A 17,048-nucleotide genomic window follows, 5' to 3' on the forward strand; every position below is an offset into this window, starting at 1 on the left:
TACAATATAACCCTATCAATTTCTCAATTTCAAGTTACAGGAAATTGAGAAAGAAATAAAATATGTTCATAGGATTCTAATTACTAAAGCAAGAGTGAAGTGTTTTGTTGATTATATCATCAATTAATTAAGAATTATTAGTAATAAGAAAACAGGTATTTTTAAAATTCTGTCACCACTGAAAACAGATTTGTTACATGCTGGTTCAATGGTACAAAATAATCTTAATGTGACAAGTTTTATAATCTAATGCCAGTGCATTGTTTTGTATAAATTATTTAAGTTATCTGGGACTCGATTTCTTCATCTGTAACAGAAGTGTAGACTGAATTAATCATTCTCAGACAATGAGGACACATAATAATTATAAATATCTTTGAGCACTGTATTAGTCTCTTCTCACATTGCTATAAAGAAATATTTGAGCTGGTCAGGCTGGCAAGATGGCCGAATAGGAACAGCTCCGGTCTGCAGCTCCCAGCAAGATCCATACAGAAAGTGGGAGATTTCTGCATCTCCAACTGAAGTACCCAGTTCATCTCAATGGGAATGGTTGGACAGTGGATGAAGCCCATGGAGGGCGACCCGAAGCAGGGTGAGGTATCGTTTCAACTGGGAAGTGAAAGAGGTCAGAGGATTTCTCTCCCCTAGTCAAGGGAAGCCGTGAGAGACTGTTATCGGGAGGAACAGTGCACTCTAGCCCAGATACTATGCTTTTCCCATGGTCTTTGCAACTGGCAGACCAGGAGATTCCCACCAGTGCCTATGCCACAAGGACCCTGGGTTTCAAGCTCAAAACTGGAGCCGTTTTTTTTTTTTTTTTTCATACCCCAGTGGCACCTGGAATACCAGTGAGTCAGAACCATTCACTTCCCTGGAAAGGGGGCTGAAGCCAGGGAGCCAAGTGGTCTGGCTTGGCTGGTCCCACCCCCATGGAGCTCAGCAAGCTAAGATCCACTGGTTTGAAATTCTCACTGGAAGCACAGCAGTCTGAGGTAGACATGGACGCTTGAGCTTGGTGGGGGGAGGGTTGTCTGCCATTGCTGAGTAGGCGGTTTTACCCTCACAGTGTAAACAAAGCCGCGGGGAAGTTCAAACTGGGCAGAACCCACTGCAGCTCAGCAAGGCCACTGCAGCCAGACTGCCTCTCTAGATTCCTCCTCTCTGGGCAGGGCATCTCTGAAAAAAAAAAAAAGGCAGTAGCCCCAGTCAGGGACTTATAGATAAAAATCCCCATATCCCTGGAACAGAGCACCTGGGGCAAGGGGTGGCTGTGGGTGCAGCTTCAGCAGACTTAAATGTCCCTGCCTGCCAGCTCTGAAGAGAGCAGTGGATCTCCCAGCACAGTGTTTGAGCTCTGATAAGGGACAGTCTGCCTCCTCAAGTTGGTCCCTGACCTCCAGGTATCCTGATGAGGAAACACCTCATACAGGAGAGATCTGGCTGGCATCTGGAGGATGCCCCTCTGGGACAAAGCTTCCAGAGGAAAGAACCGGCAGCAATCTTTGCTGTTCTCCAGCCTCTGCTGGTGATAGCCAGGCAAACAGAGTCTGGAATGGACCTCCAGCAAACTCCAGCAGACCTGCAGCAGAGGGGCCTGACTGATAGAAGGAAAACTAACAAACAGAAAGGAATAGTATCAAAATCAACAAAAAGGGTGTCCACTGAGAGACCCCATCCAAAGGTCACCAAAATCAAAGACCAAAGGTAGATGAATCCAAGAAGATGGGGAAAAAACCAGTGCAAAAAGGCTGAAAATTGCAAAAACCAGAATGCCTCTTGTCCTCGAAAGGATTACAACTCCTTGCCAGCAAAGGAACAAAACTGGATGGAGAATGAGTTTGAAGAATTGACAGAAGTAGGCTTCAGAAGGTGGGTAATAACAAACTCCTCTGAGCTACAGGAGCATGTTCTAACCCAATGCAAGGAAGCTAAGAACCTTGAAAAAAGGTTAGACAAATTGCTAACTAGAATAGCCAGTTTAGAGAAGAACATAAATGACCTGATGGAGCTGAAAAACACAGAATGAGAATTTCGTGAAGCATACACAATTATCAAGAGCTGAATCAATCAAGCCTAACAAAGGATATCAAAGATTGAAGATCAACTCAATGAAATAAAGTGAGAAGACAAGATTTTAGAAAAAAAAGTGAATAAAAACAAAGAAAGCCTCCAAGAAATATGGGACTATGTGAAAAGACCAAATCTACGTTTGATTGGTGTACCTGAAAGTGACTGGGAGAATGGAACCAAGTTGAAAAACACTCTTCAGGATATTATCCAGGAGAACTTCCCCAACCTAGCAAAGCAGGCCAACATTCAAATTCAAGAAATACAGAGAACACCACAAAGATACTCCTTGAGAAGAGCAAACCCAAGACACGTAATCATCAGATTCACCAAGGCTGAAATGAAGGAAAAAAATATTAAGGGCAGCCAGACAGAAAGGTCAGGTTACCTACAAAGGGAAGCCCATCAGACTAACAGTGGATGTCTCTGCAGAAACTCTACAAGCCAGAAGAGAGTGGGGGCCAATATTCAACATTCTTAAAGAGAAGAATTTTCAACCCAGAATTTCATATCCAGCCAAACTAAGCTTCATAAGTGAAAGAGAAATCCTTTACAGACAAGCAAATGCTGAGAGATTTTGTCACCACCAGGCCTGCCTTACAAGAGCTCCTGAAGGAAGCACTAGACATGGAAAGGAACAACCGGTACCAGCCACTGCAAAAACATACCAAATTGCAAAGACCATTGACACTATGAAAAAACTGCATCAACTAATGGGCAAAATAATGAGCTAGCATCATAATGACAGGATCAAATTTACACATAACAGTATTAAACTTAAATGTAAATGGGCTAAATGCCCCAATTAAAAGACACAGACTGGCAAACTGGATAAAGAGTCAAGACCCATTGGTGTGCTGTATTCAGGAGACCCATCTCATGTGCAAAGATGCACATAGGCTCAAAATAAAGGGATGGGGGGAGATTTACCAAGCAAATGGAAAGCAAAAAAAAAAAAAAAAAAAAAAAAGCAGGGGTTACAATTCTAGTCTCTAATAAAACAGATTTTAAAACAACAAAGATCAAAAGAGACAAAGAAGGGCATTACATAATGGTAAAGGAATCAAGGCAACAAGAAGAGCTAACTATCTTAAATATACATGCACCCAATACAGGAGCACCCAGATTCATAAAGCAAGTTCTTAGAGATCTACAAGGAGACTTAGATTCCCACATAATAATAGTGTCAGTCCGCTGTCAATATTAGACAGATCAATGAGACAGAAAATTAACAAGGATATCCAGAACTTGAACTCAGCTTTGGACCAAGCAGAACTAACAGATATCTAGAGAACTCTCCACCCCAAATCAACAGAACATACACTCTTCTCAGCACTACATCACACTGATTCTAAAATTGACCACATAATTGGAAGTAAAACAGTCCTCAGCAAATGCAAAAGAATGGAAATCATAACAGTCTTTCAGACCACAGTGCAATCAAATTAAAACTTAGGATTAAGAAACTCACTCAAAGTCACATAACTAAATGGAAACTGAACGACCTGCTCCTGAATGACTACCGGGTAAATAACAAAATTAAGGCAGAAATGAATAAGTTATTTGAAACCAATGAGAACAAAGACACAAAGTACCAGAATCTCTGGGACACATTTACAGCAGTGTGTAGAGACAAATGTATAGCATTAAATGCCCACAAGAGAAAGCAGGAAAGATCTAAAATCAACAACCTAACATCACAATTAAAAGAACTAGAGAAGCAAGAGCAAACAAATTCAAAAGCTAGCAAAAGACAAGAAATAACTAAGACCAGAGCAGAATTGAAGGAGATAGAGACATAAAAAACCCTTAAAAATCAATGAATCCAGGAGCTGGTTTTTTGAAAAGGTCAACAAAATAGATAGACTGCTAGCCAGACTAATAAAGAAGAAAAGAGAAGAATCAAATAGATGCAATAAAAAATGATAAAGGGGATATCACCACTGATCCCACAGAAACACAAACTACCATCAGAGAATACTATAAACACCTCTACACAAATAAACTAGAAAATCTAGAAGAAATTGATAAATTCCTGGACACATACACCCTTCCAAGCCTAAACATGGAAGAAATCAAATCCCTGAATAGACCAATAACACATACTGAAATTGAGGCAGTAATTAATAGCCTACCAACCAAAAAAAGTCCAGGACCAGACAGATTAACAGCCAAATTCTACCAGTTACAAAGGGGAGCTGTTAGCACTCCTTCTGAAACTATTCCCAACAACAGATAATGAGGGAATACTCTGTAACTCATTTTATGAGGCCAGCATCATCCTGATACCAAAACCTGGCAGAGACACTACAGAAAAAGAAAATTTCAGGCCAATATCACTGATGACCATAAATACAAAAATCCTCAATAAAATACTGACAAAACAAATCCAGCAGCACATTAAGAAGTTTATTCACTACGATCAAGTCGACTTCACACCAGGGATGCAAGGCTGGTTCAACATAATGCAAATCAATAAACGTAATCCATCACATCAGCAGAACCAATGACAAAAGCCACATGATTATCTCAACAGATGCAGAAAAGGCCTTTGACAAAATTCTTCACCGCTTCGTGCTAAAAACTCCAAATAAACTAGGTATAGATGGAACGTATCTCAAAATAATAAGAGCTATTTAGGACAAAGCCACAGCCAATATCATACTGAACGGGCAAAAACTGGAAGCATTCCTTTTGAAAACCGGCACAAGACAAGGATACCCTCTCTCACTGGTCCTATTCAACATAGTATTGGAAGTTCTGGCCAGGACACTCAGGCAGGAGAAAGAAATAAAGGGTATTCAATTAGGAAAAGGGTAAGTCAAATTGTCTCTGTTTGCAGATGACATTATGGTATATTTAGAAAACCCCATTGTCTCAGCCCAAAATCTCCTTAAGCTGATAAGCAACTAGAGTGCCTCAGGATACAAAATCAATGTGCAAAAATCACAAGCATTCCTATACACAAGTAATAGACAAACAGAGAGCCAAATCATGAGTGAACTCCCCTTCACAATTGCTACAAAGAGAATAAAATACCTAGGAATACAACTTACACAACTTACAAGGGATGTGAAGGACCTCTTCAAGGAGAACTACAAACCTCTATCATAGGAAGTAAGAGAGGACACAAACAAATGGAAAAACATTCCATGCTCATGGATAGGAAGAATCAGTATCATGAAAAGGGCTATACTGCCCAAAGTAATTTGTAGATTCAATGCTATCCCCATCAAGCTACCATTGACTTTCTTCACAGAATTGGAAAAGACTACTTTAAATTTCATGTGGAACCATAAAAGAGCCTGCATAGCCAATCCTAAGCAAAAAGAACAAAGCCTGAAGCATCATACTACCTAACTTCAAACTATACTACAAGGCTAAAGTAACCAAAACAGCATGGTACTGGTACCAAAATAGATATATAGACCAATGGAACAGAACAGAAGCCTCAGAAATAACACTACACATCTACAATCATCTGATCTTTGACAAAAACAAGCTATGGGGAAAGGATTCCCTATTTAATAAATGGTGTTGGGAAAACTGGCTAGCCATATGCAGAAAGCTGAAACTGGATCCCTTCCTTACCCCTTATATAAAAATTAACTCAAGATGGATTAAAGACTTAAATGTAAGACCTAAAACCATAAAAACCCTAGAAGCAAACCTAGGCAATAGCATTCAGGACATAGGCATGGGCATAGTCTTCATGACTAAAACACCAAAAGCAATGGCAACAAAAGCCAAAATAGAAAAATGGGATCTAGTTAAACTAAAGAGCTTCTGCACAGCAAAAAAATAAAAATAAAAATAATAAATAAATAAATAAATATTATCATCAGAGTGAACAGGCAACCTGCAGAATGGGAGAAAAATTTTGAAATCTATTCATCGGACAAAGGGCTAATATTCAGGATCTACAAAGACCTTAAACAAATCTATAAGAGAAGAAAAAACAACTTCATCCAAAAGTGGGTGAAGGATATGAACAGACACTGCTCAAAAAAGACATTTATGCAGACAACAAACATGAAGAAAAGCTCATCATCACTGGTCATTAGAAAAATGCAAATCAAAATCACAATCAAATACCATCTCACATCAGTTAGAATGGCAATCATTAAAAAGTCAAGAAACAAAGATGATGGAGAGGATGTGGAGAAATAGGAATGCTTTTACACTGTTGGTGGGAGTGTAAATTAGTTCAACCATTGTGGAAGACAGTGTGGTGATTCCTCAAGGATCTAGAACTAGAACTACCATTTGACCCAGCCATCCCATTACTGGGTACATACCCAAAGAATTATAAATCATTCTACTGTAAAGATACATGCACACATATATTTATTGCAGCACTGCTCACAATAGCAAAGACTTGGAACCAACCCAAATGCCCATTAATGATAGACTGGATATAGGAAATGTGGCACATATACACTATGGAATACTATGCAGCCATAAAAAGGATGAGTTCATGTCCTTTTCAGGGACATGGATGAAGGTGGAAACCATCATTCTCAACAAACTAACACAAGAACAGAAAAGCAAACAGTGCATGTTCTCACTCGTAAGTGGGATTTGAACTATGAGAACACATGGACACAGGGAGGGTAACGTCACACACGGGGGCCTGGCATGGGCATGGGGGGCTAAGGGAGGGATAGCATTAAGAGAAATCCCTAATGTAAATGACGGACGATTGGTTGATGGGTGCAGCAAACCACCATGGCATGTGTATACCTATGTAACAAACCTGCATGCTCTGCACATATACCCCAGAACTTAAAGTATAATAATAATACAAAAATAAATATTTGATAGTGGGTAATTTATAAAGAAAAGACATTTAAACAGCTTATCATTTTTCAGGCTGTACAGAGGGATGCTGGCATCTGCTTGGCAACTGGTGGGGCCTCAAGAGACTTACAATCATGGTACAAGGCAAACGGGGGGCCAATACTTCACATGGCCAGAGCAGAAGGAAGAGAGTGAGTGGGGGATGAGATAAACACTTCAAAATGAGAAGATCTCATAAGAACTCACTCACTATCACAAGAACAACACCAAGGGGATGTTGCTAAACTATTCATGAAGGTTCCACCTCCATGATTCAATCACCTCCCATCAGACCCCACCTCTAACACTGGGGATTATAATTCCACATGAGATTTGGGGAGTGACACAGATCCAAATCATATCAAACATTATGGGTTGAAAATTATTCTAAGTGCTTTCACATGTATAAATTTATCAAGTCTTTAAAACAACTATATAAGGTAGTCACTAATATTATCATTCCTAGTTTTACAGATTATAAAACTGAGGCACAGAGAGTTTATCTGGTACCAGACTCCATGGTCATAATCATGATGCAGTATTGCATATTTTTCAAATAACATGTGCTTCTATATTCTCCTCCATCACTTGAGAACATTACCTCTGGTGGGCAGAATAATGACTACTGTGGACACCTTGATTTTAGCCTCATGAGACTTGCTGCAGACTTCTGACCTATAGAGCTGTACAATAATAGGTTTGTGTTAAGTCACTAAATCTACAATAATTTTTTATAGCGGCAATAGGAAATAGAAATCCACTACTACGGTGAGTATCTCTTAATGATTGGTCTGTTTCTCAGGTTTGCTGGGATGAAAGAAAGTTCCAAAATCCATGATTAGAAAAGCTCTGAGGTCCTTTTAGCTCTGAGATCATATACACATATATGATGTATATTTTGTAGCCACATGTGATAAATTCCCATCTTAACAGGTAGCCTTTGGGATGAGGCTTCATGAAAGGCTCTGACAAAAACAAGAGCAACACATTCCAATTATATCTGTGAGATAATACCAGGAACTTACAGTCAAATTAAGTGAAATTGATATACAGGGTCAATATTTTTATATAGTCATATATATTCTACAAAATTATTTAAAACATTAATAAAGGTATCAGCATAAACAAACAGGTTAATGAGATTTCTTCATGAGAAAAAAGAAGCTGCATCGATTTATATTTATTTATGAATTAAAAGATCTCTAGACTGGAGTCAGATCCTATTAGATGATAGTCTTAATTCAAAATGTGAATATATTTGAGAACACCTTGCAAGTTGTTTTTTTTTTTTTTCTAATACTAACGGTCTTGCTCCAAGAAGGGTTAGTGCTTTAATAGTCCTTCTTCTGTGTTTAGGATTTGTGTGTGCAAGTGTCTTTACTAACCTTAGACAATTGATTGGAACCAAAACAGACATGCATGGTATCAAAGGTGAGATGAGACAGACAAAGATGAGATAATTGAGCCAGTTTCAATCTATAACATCACTAAGCAAAGTCTAAATCATGATATAATAAGGAGATTAATCTAGAAAAAAGCAGAGGATTATGTTAAATTCACAGAAGGAAAAAATCTTTGTGCATAATTCTTTGTATAATCATTTGATGAGCTTCTTGAATATTTCAAAATAACAGAAAATTTTGAGCCATTCTTACAGCAATATTTAGCTGACATAACTGATTTTGATGTTGTCTTATATTTAGGTTGCATATGAAGGGAGTTTTCTCACTTACCTTCAGGGATATCAGGAGCAGGTTCAGAAATGAACAAATTGGCAAACACTTAGAGAGGTACTTGCTCAGGATTGCATAAATTACAGTGTTTTATAATGCCTTACACAACACTGAAATCATGCAGAGAGTATCATGGCAAGAAGCTAAATCCCAGTGGAACTTAAAAAATGTATTTTTAACATCTTAGAATTTCCAGCCCATGTGGAAAAGTGGATTCCATTTCCTAAAAAGAATATAATAACTGTGTGACTATTAGAACAGAGTTGCTTGTGTAGCTCAGCTGGTTTTTCCTGAAACTTATTACTGTACAAATCGAAAATGACTGTATGCATTTTACAAAAACATTGTGTTGTCTCGAAGTAGCATCTTCTGTCAGAGGTGTGGGGTTAGGAAGTTCACTTCAGGGGGTTAACAGTTGTTTATAAAGCATGAATTTATAAAGTGTATATTGCATAATTGCAAACGGGCAAAAGAGTGATCCCAAAAAACGGAAGTGAATATGGTTTTTCAAAGATCTGTTTAGACAAGCAAGACAGAAATATAAAAGCAGGATGGAGAAAAATGAAGCACACAAAGAAGTATATAATAATGTAACTTGGGCTACGGCCTTGAGTGCTGAGGAAAGTGAAGGTGGGGCAGATCAATGGAAGCTCAGTTAGTGAGAAAAGGCTGCTGAAGAGCAGGTCTGGAGTGGTCAGGCTGTGGCATTCACAGGAGAGGAAGAAGCGCCTTCCAGGCAGATGAGAATGAAAATACTACTGGACATGTATTGTGTCAAAAATAGTCCTAGGTGCGAACAAAATATCACTGAGTAAAACAGACAAAATCTCCTTCCCTCATAGTTTACATTCTGTAAAAACAAGTAAAATGAATAGTTTTTTGTTGTTGTTGTTTTTGTCTTTTTTTGTTTTTTACAGACAGGGTCTTACACTGTTGCCCAAGCTAGAGTATAGTGGCACAATCATAGTTCACTTGGCTTCAAACACCTGGGCTCAAGTGTTTTTCCTGCCCCAGCCTCCTGAGAAGCTAGGATATAGACGTGCATCACCACGCCCAGCTAATTAAAAAAAATTGTAGATCTAGGGTCTTGCTAGGTTGCCCAGGCTGGTCTCGATGTCCTGGTCTTAAGTGATTTTCCTGCCTTGGCCTCCCAAATTGTTGGTATTATGGGCATGAGCCACTGCATCTGACCAAAATGAAGTTTTTTAGATGATGATAAGTGCTATGGAGAAAATAAAGCAGAAAAGATGATTTGGGACCATTGGGTGGGGGAGCAACTTTAAATAAACTAATTAGGGTAGGGCTCACTCAGAATATGACATTGGCGTGAGATCACATGGAGACGTAAGAACAGAGTGTTCAGGCAGAATGATCAGGCCCTGCGGCAAAATCATGCCTGATGTTTAAACAAGAATGGGCAGGAAAATGAGCTGAAGCAAGATGAGTAAAAGGGAGAATTGCGGAGATGAGGCCAGAAAATGACAAAAGCCAGATAGTGTGAGATCACCTGGGTCATTTTAAGGACTTAGATGTTTACTCTGCATGACAGAGGGAGGCACTGCAGAGATAAAACAGAGGAGTAACATGAACTGGTTTATGTTTAATAGGATCACTCTGAATGACGTGCTGAGAATAGACAGTAAGGGGTGAAAGTGGAAGGAGGAACACAGGTGGCAAATGAGAAAGCTGCTGCAATAACCCATGAGATAGAAGCTGGTGGCTTTGATCTCAGTGGTAGTTGTTGTGGAGCTTCTGAAAAGTGGTCAATGAATCTATTATTTTGCAGGTAGAACTAACAGATTTTGCTGATAGATTAAAAACGTGGGAGAGAAGAGGGAGAGAAAGAAACAGAGATAATAAAGGAGAGAAGGAGAGAGAACATGAATGGAAATGAATTCCAAGCAACTGGAAAGATGGAGTTGACACGACCTGAAATGAGGAAGACTGCAGGAAGAGCAAGTTTGCAGTAAACATAAAATGCTTAGTTAGGGGCATGTTAAGTTGATGATGCCTGTAGACATTCAAGTGGAGATGTGATTGGATGCAAGTCTACAACTGAGGAAAGTTACATGAGGGAGATATAAATTTGCCAGTTATATGTACACATTGTATTTAAAGCTTTGGAATTGCATAAAGTCACCAAGGATTTAGTATAGATAAAATAAAGGTTCAAGTAACCAACTCTAGGACACTCCAATGCTTTGGGGTTAAAGAGATTAGGGGAAAATGGCACATGCGATAGAAAGCGAGCAGCTAATTAGAGGCAGGAGAAAAGCCAGGAGGATTCAGTGCTCTGGAAGCCCAATGAAAAAACTACTTCAAGGAAAAAAAGACATTATGTCCAATGTTACTGAAAGGTTAAGTTGAGACTTGAGAATGTTTCATTATATTTAGTTATGTTGAGCTTATTGGTAGCTGAAAGACTTGGCAAGTTCTGATTACATAAATGTAGTCGTCATCTTCCTATGCCATATCTGCCTGGGGGTAAAATATGGTTCTGTTAATAATTTCAATAATAAAAGTTTCAGGCTTCTGGTGGTTTAAAAATCTGATGACCAATGTTTTGGTACACTCACCTTCAGAAGGGGGAGATTAATATTTTTCCTTTTGAGTGGGAGCTGGCCTTCATAACTTTCTCCTGTCACGTGACCAAAGTGAAAGCATGTGATGTCCAATGCGACATAAAAAAAATTGTAGCTTTCTCCTGGACTTGACTGCAATCTCATGAGAAAGACATCAGAACCACCTAGATAAGCCACTCCCAAATTTATGACCCACAGAAACAGGGAATAAATCTTTATTGTTTTGAGACACCCAGTTTTGGGATAACTTGTTATTGTGGAAATAGATAACTAATACAGATTTGGGTGCCTGGAAGTGGGGTGCTGTCATAGCACATTTCTGAAAATGTGGATTATCTTTGAGACTAACTAATGTGCAGGAGCTAGAAAGAATTTGAGGAGAGTGAAAGCTAATGTACCCTGACCAGCCTAGTAGTCGAAGTCAGGACTCTCGAGAAGACTGTCAACAAGGCTCCAAGGAAAGTGAGAAATTTCTTCTTGGAAACTGGAGGAAAGGGGTCCTTGTTATATGGTGGCAGACACATTAGCAATATTGACACCTGCAATAATATGGAAAATATAAAATGTATCTAATAAACTAAATGGACTAGCTAAGGAAATTTCTACACAGAATGCTGATTTTGCCGCTTAATTTCTTCTTTCTGCTTATAGTAAAATTTGAGAGGGGAGAGATGTTATAGAAAGTCCACTAAGTAAAAAGAAGCCAATGTCTCTGGTTTTAAAAATTCTCAGCCTCTAAAGGAGGTGAAAGATGTTAAAATTAGGAAACAGCTTCAGGGAAAATATCAAATCAAGGACTCCACCAGGTCTAACAATGATGATAAAGGTGCAGCCATAAAATCTCTTATTAAGACATCAGAAAGATCAATGGAAATTTCTCAGAATGTCATTTTGTCAGGGAAAAAAGGCCTTTAAAAGATTTGAATGTGTCAGAACTCCCCTCAATCAAACATTATGGGTTCTAAGAAGCTTAAAGATACTGTCCTTCAGCAAAAGTCTTAGATAGAGAAGGTCTTATCCTGATTTGTAGATGTAGCTTTCTCTAATGAATTGGAGCCTAATAATATACACCAGAGACCCACATGTTTTTTAAAAGAATTTTATCAGCAGAAACACTGCCAGCTTGAACAGAAGGGGATAGAAACAGCACTAAATAAAAAGAGTCCTTTGGACTCCCCCAAATTCTACTGACAGGAAGTAGGCTCAGAAAACTACTCAACTACAAACACATGATACCTTCCGTGAAAAAGAAAGGAAGACTCAGAAAGCAGAAAGGAGTGGAACCAAGAGCCAGAGATAATTATTCCCTGTCCTTTTGTATTCCACTCAAGAAACAACTCATCCCAGATTTGATGTCAGAATTGGTATAAACCAGTGACTCCTGTTTATTTTCCATGTTCACTTATTTGAACAGGAGTGCCTACAGCAGTTATCTTGTGCCTATCCCACCACTGAAAATAGGATATGGGGAGGGAGCAAGAACATTTCTCTTTAGATCACTGGTCTTCAGATCGAGAGAAAATACATCTGAGAAGCTTTGTTCACACCTCAATCTCATTTATGTAACCACATCTGGGATTTCAAGCTAGTAGTGTATTGAGATTCTTGTGGGGGGTGGTATGACTATATTTTGCATGTGGGAGAAATATAAATAAGATGTAGTCAGAATATCAATAGTGAATTTTCAATATGTCTATGGCTTTCTTTGCTACTGCTCTCTTTAGGAAGTACAGCTTAATACTCCTCCCTTAAATGTGAACTGAATTTTGTGACTCATTTCTAATAAATAGAGTATAGTGGAAGTGACAGGGTGTGACTTCAGAGACGAGAACATAAAAGGCATTGTAGCTTCCTCTTTTTTGTCACTTGGATCATTTGCCTGGGGAAAGCCAACTGCTGTATCATAGGAGTGCTCAAGCAGCTCTATGGAGAGGCATAGGATGTAGTGATGACTGAGGCCTCCAGCCAAACACCACTGAGTCTGGAAGCAGATCATCCCACTCTAGTCAAGGCTTCAGATGGCTGAAGCCTCAACTGACACTTTATTGCCACTTCATGAGAAACACTGAGCCAGAAATCACTAAAATTCATGATCTGCAGAAACGACGGGATAATAAATGTTTGCTGTTTTATGTTACAAAGTTTTAGGGCAAATTATTGTGCAGCAAGACATAATCAATACAAGGTTCCTCACCCTCCATAAGAACCATTGGAACCCTAGCCCCTAAATTTTCCTTTCTGGTTTAAGAGATTAATGGGAGGGGTTTGTGCCTGTGTGGGAGGGGACTGAGGCAGAATCCAGGGCTCATGAATGACATTCTCCCTCATCCCTCATGCTTCCATCTGGCCTTCCTCTTGTGGTCATGGGAGGCTTCATTCTCTGCCATCATCTGCCACTGGCATAGCAATATTCTTTTATCTTGTGTGAATATTTATCCCGCTGAGCTGGAGAAAGGCTCCTTCTCCTCCAGAATGTGCTGCATTCTGTTATTAAAGTCACAGACGAGAACTCTTTTTTTTTTTTTTTTTACATATTTATTTTCCAGCCAGGCCTCTAAGATTGACACCTTTTTATTTGCCTGCTTTAGGTTTAAGCTCCTTCTTTCCTAGGAAGCTGACATACTTAGTTCCCCAAAGGCAAGGCTAGGTGGAGGGCAATCTGAGAGACAACACACCCTGAAGCCCTTAGCATCCTCTCTGCCCTCTGCCTGCCAGCCACTGTTCATATCAGGGGCCTGCATATCCCCTCCTTCCACGTAATCCATCTTATCTCCAAGCTTAATGCCTGTATAGTTAAAACCGGGATGGTAAAGATCGTTTTTTAAAGTTTAAGAACTTAAGACATAGATGTTATTTGATTGGTATGATCTAAAATATCTTACTACATAATTTCTTCATAGGGTAAAGTTTAGCATTGTCATAAAGTTACTTATAATGATATCTAATGTTGTTTCTCAATATAAAATGTCCTCAAGGGACCAATGGGAAAATAGTCACTTAGAGTTTCGTGGATATCTCTGTGATATAACACCAAACAATATGATCAAAATGACAACCCTTTAATTCTCCTGGGAAAAATGAACAAAAGTGACTTCTTACACAACTGTTGCCAAATTTTGGGACATTTGACTTTGCCATCATTACTGCCAAGGGTTATGCTATGGGTCAAAATTCAGCCACAATCATCTATAGGGGCTGCCCAGGAGTCTGTGAGCTGGCTTGGCATGAGAAGCCTACTCACATGGATGGTCTACACTGTATAAACTTTCTAAGGCAGGATCTAGTTTTACCAGTTAATTGTGAGACACAGTAAGGTAAGAGAATGCTAGAGAAAGGCATAGATTCAGAAACAGAGTCAAAAGAACAGTGGATTATGCAGAAGAACCCTTGGCACCTGTAGAGTAGAAGCAGAGCAAGGAGTAGAGTTAAGGGAAAGATGGACAGTGAGAGCTCTGTGGGGAGATGGGCTTCACCCTGTCTGCAAGTGTCAATTCTCTATGAGGCTTTATGGCACTATGGATGAGACTGATTTCCCCTTTTTCTTACTTCTCACATGGCTTTACATTTAAAATTCTATCATTAGAAATAATCCGGGCATTTGGTTATTTTAGATGATGCAAATTGAGCACCAATCAGCTCTTTCTTAGAGCCATCCATTAGCCTCATTATGTCCAGTTTGTCTTCCATGTGCCTCCCCAGGTCCTCATAAAAATGACCCCTGGCTGGCCAGTTCTCTACTTCTATATCCAAATAGTAACAGTGGATGCCGTTTATTGAGTGGGGCACTGTTTCTACCATATGTCATTCCCAAGCCTTACATTGGCCCAATAGTTTCCTTACTGATTCAACACGTATTTATTTTAGGATTTAGGATCCCTAGTTTTAAAATGAGGAAACTGAAGCTCAAAAAGACCTTGGACTGGACCAAGGTCACAGAGTTAATAAATGCCAGAGCTGGGATTCAAACTAAGAACTATCTGGCTCCAGTGATCCATCATTAAACCAATACTTTCCAAACCTGGTTCCAGATGAGAGTTGATTCATTCAACTAGTAGATATTGAACAACAAATAGCAGTCACTGATCTAGGCACTAAGGATTCAGCAGTGAAGAAAACAGATAAAAATCTCTGTCTTCTTGGAGCCTATAACCTAGAAGGCGGAGACAACAAATAAAATCGTTAGTTGAAGGCCCTAAAAACAAAGATTTCTAGGTGTTAGTCCCAAAGATGATGCTTTTGCAGGTCAGGGGGTTGGGCTATGAAATCTATATTTTTAACAAGAATTCCAGGTGACATTTTGATAGTTAGTCTTGGTTTGACTCCCCTGCTCTTAAGAAAGCTGATACCTGAAAATGTTTAAATTCATTGTGGGTATGCCATTTCAGTCCTAGTATACTTGAATGCTCCTTACATAGTGTTTTTTAAAAATTAAATTTCAAGAGAAATGGTAAGATTCTCTTAAAATTACAGATTAGCCCTGGGTAGTGCAATGCATACTGATCATTTATAGGGATCCTGCACAAGCACACATTTCTAAACATCAGATTAGTATTGGAGAGAGACTTAAAAGAGCCTTATACACTTACTAGAAAGGAAAGCACTAATTTTAAAGGAATAATCACAAGGTTTTCATAAAGGGATCTCTACTGCCTTGTTATTACTTTGAAATTTTGACTTTATAGGCACAGTACATAAGAAGAAATAATGAGGTTTGGAGGCCTGATCTTGGAAACACTAAATTTTTAGGTAGGGCATGGGGTGAGAGAAGACGGGCTTGAATCTAGCGATGAGGGTGGAAGGCAAGGAGTGGGGACAAGGGAGGTAAGAAGGACAAGTCGGAACATCTGTGAAAGGCCATTGGGTGCTGATACATGCTTTGACTTACTATGGGAAGTGATATGAAGTTATTTCATTCCAAACTGGGAAGGAGGAATCAGGCAATTAGAGCACATGGCTGCTCTGGGAAGAGGAATAGCAACTATCAAGTTAATTCATTTGCTCAAGGAATAAAGGACCCTGGTGAGTCACTGGTTCTAAGAAGGGTTTGCTTTGTTGTAAACAGGTAATTTCAAGGTCCAGGGCTGAAGACATGAGCCTTTGGGAGTAACCCTACTCCTCCTCTGATATTGTTCCCTGCATTTCCTGGGTCTCCAGCCTTCTCTGATATTAGGTTGGTAAAAAAGCAATTGTGGTTTTTGCCATTGTAGAAGGTGTCATAGAAATGTGCTTGGCCTGTTCTAAGTGTGACCTGTCTTTGAAGTGCAACAGTGGGATGCTCAAATCGGGCCAGTGCCGTAGAAAAAATATTCTCAAACCCTGATACTAAAAGACAGACTGCATTTCCCATTGTTTTTCTCTCCTTCGGCCAGGACTTAGAGTATATGTTGAATAATAACTATGCAAGAAATTACCAGCATGAGTCAGCCTTATTACAGATGAACAGTTCATCGCTAATGTATTTAACTCAAGTTCTTCTTGTTCTAATGAATTAACTGCACTTAAATGGCCTGCAGCTGAGAACTTGTTTGGGGAAAATGGCTTGGCTGCAAATCCCATCTGTAATCACCCCTCTAAAATAGTTAATACTTGTTCAATATTTAAATCAGGGATACTTTCCAATTCCATTATCAGAACATCTTAAAGGAATGTAAACAACTTGTGATTTTTTTTAACATGGCAATACACAATGCATGCAGATGACCATTAGGGATTAGTAAAAATAAATGTAAAAGGCCTCTGTGATTGGGATCTCTTTTCCCCTTTAGACTGCAACTGCAGTATTTCTGTGCAGCCTAATTACTTTGCCTGAGAAAATTCCAGCTGA

The sequence above is a fragment of the Pongo pygmaeus genome, chromosome 7 (assembly GCF_028885625.2).
Source record: "Pongo pygmaeus isolate AG05252 chromosome 7, NHGRI_mPonPyg2-v2.0_pri, whole genome shotgun sequence".
Lineage (NCBI taxonomy): Eukaryota > Metazoa > Chordata > Mammalia > Primates > Hominidae > Pongo > Pongo pygmaeus.